The 12391-nt window shown below is 33.5% G+C and overlaps 1 pseudogene; it reads right to left on the bottom strand.

Annotated features, from left to right (window-relative positions):
• Nucleotides 1-9472: 9472 nt before the first annotated feature.
• LOC137816795 (small nucleolar RNA R71) lies at nucleotides 9473-9578 on the bottom strand (annotated as a pseudogene).
• Between the last annotated feature and the right edge of the window lie 2813 nt (nucleotides 9579-12391).

Here is a 12391-nt window from a genome sequence, read left to right as displayed (position 1 = left end):
CGCCAATTGTGGGTTTTCCTAAATTTTTCCCTTGGGAGAGGTTTACTTACCCTCTTGCAATCGTCTTACAAGAATTATAAAGGTTTATTTCTCAAGATCCGAGCTTCAACAGGAGATTTGTCCCTACTAGAAGACTTTCCCTTGTATTGGACACCCAACCCTAGATTCCAGAGTGCTCGACACTTGGAAGATCTGTCTCCAAAGGACCAAGGGATTTGCGAGTTTTTGACGACTTTGAAAGTCGTATTTGATACCTCAATGTTATTGACCAAAGAATACCTTCCCGGTGCCCTCAAAGCTTACATCAGTACTCCTCCTTTTTTACCCTTGAAGAAAAAAGCTTATGTTATAGCCACTAATCTTTTTTCTTTTTCACTTTTCCAGATAACATGTTATTCAACATCAGCAAAGCTAAGCTTGTCGAGCTCACTAGGAAAATGAGGACAGCCGTAAGCCTACCCAAGGAGTCTTTGGCACAAAAGAGGAAAGCTCCTGTTGTGGTTACCCAGACTCCAACTATCCCAAACAAGCAGACTACTTCAGGGCTCGTCTTCAAAAGGAAAAGGCCAACTACCACTCCCCCTACCGAGCATTCACATTCAGATGGTTGAGCTCCACACCAAGAGGTCATCACCATTCAAGAGTGCGAGGTCGAGAGCTCGATGGGAAAGAGCTTATGGGAATCATTTTTCTTGCACAACGAGGACAAAGCTAGGCTCATGGTTCATGACGAAGATCACCTTTGCCATGATACCTTGAAACTACTTGGACAGGCATTTGCCATGGCTTGCCTGATGGATGCTAAGGAAAAAGATCAAAAATCTGCTAAGGACCAAAGGATTAAGGAGAACATGGAGCTCCACAAGGAGGTAGAACGCCTCCAGGCTGAGATCAACTGCTTGAGTGGTTTGCACGAAGAAGCCGAGCGACTCCGAACAGAGAAGACCCAAGAGGCATCGAGCTTAGCAGAAGAGAAAAGCAAGCTTTTGACTAAAGTTGAAGAGCTGAAGAAGGAGGTGACCCGCAAAGGGGAAGACCTCATCAAGCAGCGCTCGTTCATCCCACCATGGATCTTTCAAAACTTGACCCAGGTAAAACCGTGGTTGATGGCCAACTAATGAGGGATTAATCCAAACTCTTTACGGATTGTAATATTTATTTGCTTGCCAAACTTATTTGACACTTTGAACCATTTGCCTATATCTATTTAGTGCTTTTAAGTTCTTGGATGCATACTGTTTTTTGAATTTAAAAGGGTTTATTTACATCACTACAAACACATACACCAATGCTTTTCCAATTAACTCATCCTTTCTGTTAGAATCGTAGGCCTAAAACAAGAGGGGGTGAATTGTTTTTAAACGTTTTTTGCAAACTTTGAAGGTGTGGAGAAAGCCAAGGAAGAATCAAAGTCAAAGGAATGAAAATGCCCAAGTTACAAAACTGTTTTAGTTGATTTCTAGATAATCAACCGGTTATTTTTGTGATTCAACCAATTGTTTTTATCAGTATTTAATAAAAACAACTTTAAAACGGGTATAACAGGGATTAGAGAAAGAGAGAATCACACAACCAAATTTATACTGGTTCACACTTACGCCAAGAGCTTCATCCAATCCCTGAAAACCACTAGGTATTCCACTATGTAACCAAACCTAGAATCCAAAACACAAACACCAAAGAGGTGATCTTGAGCCCTTCAAGAACACTCACCCTCTTTGATACACAGTTTAATACAAGTCAGAACACCCTCTAACTGTAGACACCACTACCTTACAAGTTTTACAAATATGAAACAAATACAAGTAAGAACAGGAAGCATCACACCTGATACAAAAGGATTACAACATTTCTTTATTCCACTCTTAATCAAAGCAAAGCCTTAAGTAATCTTGCAATCTTGAAAAACTTTAATCTTTGTGGTAATCTTATATTTCTTATTTTCAGAGATGTAAACACCAGTTATATATTCTCAAAAATAGTTGTTTAAGACTTTTAATCAAAGGCCAAAACAATTTAAAATCATGGAAAACATATTTACCAGACTTAACAAATTCTGTTAAGATTTTTCAAAAATCAATTGATTGAAAATTCAATTCAATCGACTGAATTGGCCTTGATTGTTAGGTCAGCCACTTTCAACTTTTTCAAATCCTTTCAAAACCACTGAGTGTAAAACAACCGATTGAAACGGTAAATCAACAGGTTATTTTTCACTACTTTGAAAAACACTTTTCTTTTGAAAGAACTTGATTGATCCAGTTTTAGATTAAGCTAAGAGTGGATTGACAAACTCTAATCTACCCAGAACCCATGCCCACAACAGCAACCCAACCTTCAAACAATCTTCATGGGTTTGGAGACATCAGCTTTAAGTTCAATAATCTTGTTTTTCCATCTTTGCCTTTGTGAAGTGAACCTTCACACTTACTTAACCATTTGGTTAAGTTCGTGTCCAGTGGGAATCTTCCTTAGGTCCTCACCATTAATTGCTAATATCTCAATCTTAAGTAAAGTGTCACATCTAAAAATGGCTAAATCTAAAATCAACTCACATCACTTACCCACCTTCCACCAATTTTGGTGAAACCCATCTAGCTAAGTGAACCACTGTTCACCTCATGTGATGACTTCACCACTTCGGTATACTCTTCATCAAGATCCACTTCAAAATAATGCAAAAACTTAGAAATCAAAATAGCATAAGTATAATGATAATCACTCAACCTCATAGATTTTTGCATATGTTCCTTGATGACGTGAATCCAATTGATTTTGGTCTTGTTCATGATGCAAGAGATGAAGACAAGATCCTCTTCGATCAGCACAAAATGGTTACTCCCCCTTGGTTTTAGCATCCAAGTTACAATGAAGGCAATGAGTCTTTCATTCAGCTTCAATCCTCCCACAGAAAAGTTTCTTACTTTTGATTGAGGATTCTTTAGGCAGATCCTATATAACTAAATTTTATTAAACTCTTCCACAACTCCAATGTTGCCTTTGTTAATCCTTAAACCTGCATACTTCAAGCCAGTAACCGCAGACCAAACATCATGAGTAAATTCCATATCTACTCCTTTTACGTGTGAGGCAAGATTATTACCAACAAATTGGAGGTTGGTGTAGAAAACTCTTACAAGGACAGGATAAATGTTTACTGACATCTTCAAGAACCTTTTCAACAACTGTTCTTTGAGAATAACCCTCACTTCAGTAAGATTTTTCTCTTTCAACCAATTGAAAAAGATAAGCTTTGGATTATTGACAACTTTTCTACTAGTCTCATGAAGATACTTCTCAAGCTTCTCATCCTCTCCCGAGAACCATCCTTCTAAGTGCTCACCCCTCTTTATACCACGAGTTTTCATCCTTTTAGAGGAAGGGGTGTGGAATCCATGGAGGAAGAAAGAGATTTCTGAAACAAGAAGAAGAATGTAGCAGATTTGAGAAGAAACAAGAGATATGGGCAATGGGTTGATTTCGTGACAAAAAAAAAACTGCATAAAGCATTGTTATATAGGCACCAAAAGCAACTTTATATTTTGGCTTTTAGTGGGTTGTTTTCTTCAAGAAAAAAAGTATGTTCAGAGGCACACAGTCCCACCCTAGTCAGCATCAGAAATCACATGTAGACTTTGACTGGTCATAAAGGCTCTTAATTTTCCAAGAAGGTATGAAATATATTCCATTTATGACCAATGTAACTTCCATTCAAAGCGAAATCAGACCCATAATAAATGCAACTTGACTCGTAACAGCTTGGAGAAAGAATGTGCAACTGAAACAATGCATAGAGAAATGAATCCAATTTAATGCAATGATGTCATAGGGCAAACAATCGGTTGTTTCGTGAAAACAATTGATTATTTTTTTGTAACTGCAATTAAGACATTTCACAAACCAAGGATTATTGGCAAAGAGAAACCAGAATATAAATACTTACGCTCGCTTGCATAAATGAGTGATTTCATACTTAGAGACATCAAATGAGATTATTCATTATTCAAGAAAATAACATTTATCTCAAAGATAAAAGCTTTTATTCATTAGGCAAAATTTTACTATCAAATAGTTATGATATATGTTTAAAGAGTTCCATTTGACTAACAGGTAGACAAAATACAATTAAGATATTCCACAAGAAGTCTAGTTCAATTCTTCTCTTTCACACATGATTCTCTAGCTTAAAGATTCTGAATTTTTAGATAACCTGCAAAAGAATAAGATCAAGCACCAAGATTTGGTCCCCTTACAAATTTGGATCCATGAGCATCAATTGGATCCTTTGAACTCTTAGGATTCTTGGGAATCCACTTCATAACACCATTAGGAGCATAAAATTTCCTAATTTTATAAAACCTAACAGAATGACCTCTTTGCATGCAGTAAAAGCATGTAACAATCAGTTGTTTCGATTTTTCAGTTGATTGTTTTACAATTACAGTGGAGTAAGGCTTTGAAATTCCATTTTTCTTACTCTGTGGATAGAAACCTAAACCAGACTTTCCAAAAAACACAATTTTGAGATGCTAGAACAATCTCAAAGTTTAATTTTCCTTTTGAAAGCTTATCCACAGTTTTTACAAGGCAGTGAACCTTTTTTTTCAAAAGATTCACAGTTTTCACAAAAAACTAGAATTGCACTTGCAAGAAGAATTTTTATAAATCAATTATAGATTTTTAAAACCATTATTCGAATTTTCTAGCTCTTCTTCGAGTGCCTTAACTCTATTTTCCAACCAATTATTTAAACCTTTCAATCGATTGTTCAAGAGAGCCAATTTATTAGCTTCCTCATATGTTTCCTTGAAAGTTTCAAGAATCTGACTATAATTTTCAACATTAATAGAGGAACAGGAACTTACATTGCTTGTGTCATTTTCACCCTTGGCCATTAGACATAAATTTGCTTCTTCTTCTTCTCTTGAAGAGTCACTTGATGATGATACATCATTGTCATCCCAAACAATGTAGGCTTTTTTTGATTTGCCCTTCTTTTCAAACTGCTTGATGAACTTTTTCTCTTTACTTTCTTTGTTGGGACATTCAGCTTTTATGTGCCCTTGCTCACCACATCCAAAACATGTTTTTTTGTTTAGTATTGAATTCATTAGGTTTCTTGCTAACATACATGTCATTGGTGTGACTTGTGTTGTTCTTCTTCTTTAAGAACTTGCTGAATTTCTTTGACAACAAGCTAAGATTCTCTTCTTCACGGTCATCACTTGAATGCTGACAACTTTTGTTCCCAACAGCCTTCAATGCAATTGTCCTCACATGTTTGTTTTCATTCTCTTGAACACTTAGCTTGTTCATCTCTAACTCGTGCTCTCTCAACTTTCCAAATAATGAGGCAGTGGTCATGGAGATTAGATCCTTTGATTCAGATATGGCAGTAACCTTGGGCTACCACGATCCATCAAGACACTTGAGAATTTCGATATTTAACTCTCTTTATCAAATGTTTTTCCAAGACTCAAAAGATGATTTACATTGTGAATAAACCGTTTTTTCACATCTACAATTGTTTCTTCCTTCTGCATTCTGAACATCTCATACTCTTGTATGAGAGTGTGCTTCCTTGCTCTTTTCACATCACGGGTGCCTTCATGAGTCACTTCAAGAGTATCCCACATATCCTTTGTTGTTTCACATTAGACACCCTGAAAAACTCGTCAGAACTTAGTGCAGATGTGATAATGTTCTTAGCAATACAATCATATTGTGCCTTTTTACTTTCTTACTCAATCCATTGGGACCAAGGTTTTTCAAAAATTTCTTTTTCATTTTCAATCATAGGGATAAAAGGATCATTCTTGATTGCATCCCAAATAGCTTTGTTAATTGATTCAACAAAGATTTTCATCCTTACCTTCCAGAATTGGTAATTTACACCACAAAACAGTGGTGGTCTATTTATAGAAACACCTTCCCCAAAAGATAGTTTGTCTGCCATAAAAACAAATTTTAGATCAACCTTGACTAACTTTCAAGAATCTTGCTCTGATGCCAATTGTTAGAATTCCAAGCCTAAAACAAGAGGGGTGAATTGTTTTTAAACGTTTTTCGCAAACTTTGAAGGTGTGGAGAAAGCCAATGAAGAAACAAAGCCAAAGGAATGAAAATGTCCAAGTTACTAAACTGTTTTAGTTGATTTCCAGAAAATCAACCGATTGTTTTTGTGATTCAACTGGTTGTTTTTATCAGTAGTTAATAAAAACAACTTTAAAACAGATATAACAGAGATTAGGGAAAAAGAGAATCACACGACCAAATTTATATTGGTTCACTCTTACAGCAAGAGCTTCATCCAATCCCCAAAAACCACTGGGTATTCCACTATGTAATCAAACCTAGATTACAAAACACAAACACCAAAGAGGTGATCTTGAGCCCTTCAAGAACACTCACCCTCATTGATACACAATTTAATACAAGTCAGAACACCCTCTAACTTTAGACACCACTACCTTACAAGTTTTACAAATATGAAACAAATACAAGTAAGAACAGGAAGGATCACACCTGATACAAAAGGATTACAGCAGTTCCCTATTCCACTCTTAACTAAAGCAAAGCCTCAAACAATCTTGTAATCTTGAAAAACTTTAATCTTTTTGGTAATCTTATATCTCTTATTTTCATAGATGTAAACACCAGTTATATATTCTCAAAAGTAGTTGTTTAAGACTTTTAATCAAAGGCCAAAACAGTTTAGAATCATTGAAAACATATTTACCAGACTTAACAAATTATGTTAAGATTTTTCAAAAAACAATCGATTGAATACTCGTTTCAGCCGATTGAATTGGCCTTGACTGTTAGGTCAGCCAATTTTAGCTTTTTCAAAACCACTGAGTGTAAAACAACCGATTGAAACGATAAATCAACAGGTTGTTTTTTACTACTTTGAAAACCACTTTTCTTTTGAAAGAACTTGATTGATCTAGTTTTGGATTAAGCTAAGAGTGTATTGACAAATTCTAATCTACCCAGAACCCATGCCCACAAGAAGCAACCCAACCTTCAAGCAATCTTCATGGATTTGGAGACATCAAAGCTTTAAGTTCAATACTTTCCATTGTAACATAGCATAGTTAATATAATAGGGTCTTACTAACTTAGGTGAAACTAAGTGTAGAGAATAATAAAATATTTCTCTTCATAGATAGTCTAACTTTTGATGAACGACATCTTTGTGGTTAAAACAAAATTTCACTTCAACTTGATTTCACGAGCAACCATGGCCTCCGTGTTGGGCTGTCTTACAATATGAATATTGCATCTATTCCATGATGTCTTACCTCGCAAGACGCTTACTCGGATAGTTGCACCTACTTCGAGCTCGATTGTCTTATCATGCGCTATCTGATAAATGTCTAATTTCAGTAATAATTTATATTAAAATATAGACACTTATGAGTATTTATTGCTAATTTACATATAAAATAATCCTTAATTTATGAATTTATACCTTTTTAAATTTTTTATGATCATTATTTGAATAAGAGTATTTTATTCCCAAATTTGGTGTTAATTGCAGATCTTTAGGAATGATTGAAGATTTAGAGTAAATGAGAATAATTTGAGCTAAAAAGAAAAAGTTGGAAGGTCCCTGAATGGAAAAAGATGCAAAGAAAGATTGAGCATTTTTTTTATGTTTTATCACTTAGCCCATTAGCGCGACACGGCAAGCCACCTAACCTTAGAAAAGTAGGATAAATAGGGGGCTAGAGGTTCAACCCTAGTGTGCCAGATTGAGAGGAAAACACCATAGAGTGAATTGTAACCCAATTGGGAGAATGGAAGGTGCTAGAAGTATGCGTGGCTAATTCTATCCTTTGGGATTGGGAGTAATCTCCTCAAACTCTTATGTATTGAGGTGATATCTTATACGGGCATCAATTTCAATAAAAGAACTTAATATTGGCATGTTAATCAAAATACATGAGAGTGAGAGAGATGAAACCTAATCCCTATTTTTTCAATTGAAACAACTAACTAATTCTTTGTGTGTTTTCTTATTGATCATCGCCCACACAACCACTTTCAATACACTTTTAAATGTTTTGTTCTATATTTAACGATTATTAAACTTGATAATTCACGGTTCCTTGTGGGATCGATATCCGTCCTTAGGGACAATTATTACTTCTGACAAAACGGTGCACTTGCCGTACAAAGTCATCAAGTTTTTGGTGCCGTCGGGAAAGAGGTTTGAGTTGTTGAGTATAATTTCATAAATATTGTAAATATTTTAATTGTTTTGATTTGTTTTGATTTTTGTTTATTTTATTTTATAACAGATTTGATTTTATTTTAATTTATAGATTTGCTGTTTTAAAAAGAAAGTTGTTTTTTTTCTTTTCTTTACGTTATTTATTTTAGTTTGTTTTTGTTTTTATTTTTATTTTGTTTTGTTTTCTTATATTTCTATTAGTTGTTTTTTTACGTTGAACTTACGTAGTTTATTTAGAGTTTTACGTAGTTTTTATTTATTTATTATTATTAGTCTCTGTTTCATTTTTGTTTCAGTTTTATTTTTTTTTTCTTAGCAGTATTTTTTATTTTATTTATTTTATGTTATTCTATCTTTCTTTTTTAGTTTTATTATTTTCTTTTATTTCATTCTTAGTTTTTATTTTACGTAAGTTTGCATTATCTTTAAATGATTTTAGTTAATTATAATTTTCTGTTTTGGTTTGTTTTAATTTTATTTTATTTTGTTTTTATTTTACTTAAAGTATTTTTTTTGTTATTTTAAGTTAGTTATTTTATTGTATTTTTTAAGTTTTTATTTATTTTTATTTTATATTTATTCATTTTTTTATTGTTTTCTTTTATCTTGCTTTAAGTTTCTATTTTACGGAAGTTATTATTTTATTTATATTTTTTTCTGAATATTTTTGTTATTTTTCTCTTAACGTCATTTTAGTGTTTTATTTTGTTTTTGTTTTATTTTTATTTTATTTTGCAGATTTGTTTTTATTTGTTTTTATTTTTATCTTCAAATTTATTTTGAATTTTTTTACTTTTTTTAAAAATAGAAAAAATATACTTTGTTGTTTTTTTCTCCACTAATATGATAGAAGAACAAGCAGCACCTCCTAAGAAGACACTTGGGATTATGTCATGTACCAAGGACCAAGGCATTTTTCTAGTATTGCAATTCCTCCTACCGCCAAGGCTTTGGAAATAAATCCCGATTTTCTCACTCTCATCGGTGCCTATCAATTTACAGCAATGGAACATGAGGATATATATTCACATTTGGATGCATTTTATGAACTGGTAGGAACAATGGGTTTTCAATCAAGTGATCTTGAAAATGTTTATATGCGCTTGTTTTCTTTTTCATTGGCAGGAAAGGCTAAGGAATGACTCAAATCACTTCCAAATCAGAGCCTCACTAGCTGGAAGGATGTAAAGGAAACATTTTGGCAAATATTTTTTCCAATTTCTCGCTACATCAAAGCAAAGTCTGAAATCTCTATGTTCAGACAAGGAGCAAATGAAGTCTTCTCTGAGACATGGGAAAGATTTAAGATGATATTGAGAAAATGCCCAAATCATGGGTTTGAAGATATTGCTCAACTGAGCATATTCCTGAATGGTCTCAGATTTGACATAAAGATGCTCCTTGATGCTGCAGCTGGTGGCATAATGATGACCCTTGATGTAGAACAAGCGACAATAATTATTGATGCATTGACATCAACTGATTATAAAGCCCAACATGATGGACAAGCTCTTCAGAATAAAGGGTCGTTAGAAGATGCACTCTTGGCTAAATATAAGATTCTCACACAGCAGATTGAGCAACTAACTGCACAAATGGCTAAATTGCCCCAACAATTATATGTTGTTCATTCATCTCAAAGCCAAAGTCAGTCAATCAGGTGTGATTTTTGTGGAGGTGATCATCCTAATGGTCACTATTTTTATCAAAACAATTCACCTGAAGTTGAAGATCCATCCATGCTTGAAAGAATGAGTAAAGTTGAAGACGTCCTAACAAAGATTGTGAGCGTGCAGGACAATATTGTGAGAGCGCAGGACAATAGCACGGCCATGATTAGGAGTATAGAGATCCAGATGGGACAACCGGCCAAACAAATTGCACAAATTGCGGAGGGACAAAGTGGCCAGTTTTCAGTCAATAGTCAAACCAATCCAATAGAGCATTGCAATAATGTAGTGGCTGAAAAAGAAGAAAAAGATGAGACTGAGGAGTTAGAGAGAGAAATGAAAAGAAGTGAGGAAGAAAAAATTAAAAATAAGGAGAGAAGTGTTCTTGAAAAAGATTTATCATATCCTCATCCTCCTTCAAAAAAAAGAGAAGGAAAGATAATTCTTTGATAAATTGCTCCCTAAAAATTATTTTACAGGAAATTTGAAGCAAGATTCAACATTTGAAAGATTTCGAAAGAATAGGAGCTATATCGAAGAAAGAAATATCGAGTTGGAGGATACAATGTCATTATTCGAAAAGGCTTGCCTCAAAAATTCAAGTACCCAGGGAGTTTTAACCTTCCCGTGTCTATAGATGCTTTATTTGTAGACAATGCTTTATTGGATTTGGGAGCAAGCGTAAATATAATACCTTTGGCAATGTTGAAGAAAATAGGTGATTTGGAGATTAAACCCACCAAGATGACTTTAAAGTTAGTTGATCAAGTAACCAAGTATCCATATGGTGTGGTTGAAGATGTTCTCGTCAAGGTGGATAAATTCACATTCCTTGTGGCTTTTGTTGTGATGGACATGAAAGAAGATGAGGAGGTTCTCTTGATACTTGGAAGACCCTTTATGAAGACTGCTAGAATCATAGTTGATGTTGACAAAGAAGAACTTCAAGTTAGAACCCAAGATGAGGAGGTAACTTTAAATCATTTTTATGGTCTTAAAAATTTTAATGTAGGGGAAGAATGTGTACAGAAGGATGGATCAAAGAGATATTCCACCTTGAAATAAACAGGCATCAAGCTAGATGACTAGATGACGTTAAACGAGCGCTTACTGGGAGGCAACCCAGTCCACATCTTAGTTTTATGTTGTTACCTTTGTTGATTTTATTTTTCAAAAAAAAAAAATCTTGTATGCCTCATAATCATTTTGCAGGTTATGTATTTTGACCTGGGACAGGTTCTATTATTCAGGGGGACAGATCCAACAAATGAAGCAAGACTATAGATAAAGATTTAAAAAAAGCTGGATGATTTCTTAAGAGATGATTGAAAAAAAAAATATGGTTTTATCTTTCTAATTCTCTTTTATTTTCAGTTATTTGAATTTTATTTTCTGTTTCGTTTCTATTTTATTTTTCGGTTATTTTGTTTCCTATTTATTTTCTTATTTGGTATTTTGAATAAATTTGGTTTTGTTACTTTTATGTCTTGAATTAATTTTCTTGAATAAATTTCAGTTTTAATTTGTTTGTTTTCTAGTTTATTTTTCTCAAATAAAAAAGAACTAGAATATTAATTTTGAATTGTGGGAAAAAAGAATTTGTGTTTAAATATTAGATAGTGAGATGAATTAGATACATGTTAGAAAAGAAAATATGATTGAATCCCTATTCAAATGTAGTTGAAATTATGATACATGAAAATTTAATAGGATGATTGATTAAGACAGAGAATGACAAGACAAAAAGGAATGAGGCCAATTAAACCAAGTGAGTGTGTGAACATTAAACAGTTTTGAGAGTTTTGTTGATGAATTGACAGTTGTGGTTGCTTAATTTTTATTTTTTTTACATCCTAAAAGAACATGAAGATGATTGAGGCATTTGTTTGTGTTAATTAGGACCCTAGGGCCAAATAGCCAACCTTTATCTTATTAGAATTCTAATTTTTTTATGTATCCCCTTTGGGCCAAGATTTTTGTTATTATTGCACCTTAACCTTTGATGATATATTTTTCTACCCTTTAGCATGTTTAAGGAAGGAGAACATAGATGCAATACATATACAAAAGGGAATAGTTGGTTATGTGAAATCTCAAAAAGTTCAAATATAGGAAGAATATTTTCCTATTATTGAAAAAAAAAGAAAAAAAAGAAAGAGAAACAAAAGAGGAAAAACAAATAGAAAAGAAAAAAAATCATCATGAAAATCATGAAAAGTCAGAAAGAAAAAGAGGAAAAAGGTGACATCAAAAGAAAGTGGTAATTAGATAACATATATGTTCTCTATAATTGAATTGTAGGTATGTTCTTCTTCTTTAAGATGTGTATTTTGTTATCTAAGAAAAACCAATCTTTTTTGGAAGCCCAACCTCATTACAACCCTGGAAAAGACCTCAAGATTCATGTTTCTAATATGTTTATGATTTGAAGATGAAATGAAAAACAAATGTTATTTGTTATGATTCAGTGAAAATAGAGAGA

The sequence above is a fragment of the Phaseolus vulgaris genome, chromosome 1, assembly GCF_000499845.2.
Source record: "Phaseolus vulgaris cultivar G19833 chromosome 1, P. vulgaris v2.0, whole genome shotgun sequence".
Classification (NCBI taxonomy): domain Eukaryota; kingdom Viridiplantae; phylum Streptophyta; class Magnoliopsida; order Fabales; family Fabaceae; genus Phaseolus; species Phaseolus vulgaris.
The sequence above is the reverse complement of the archived record's forward strand: the minus strand, read 5'-3'. Positions and strand labels throughout refer to the sequence as shown.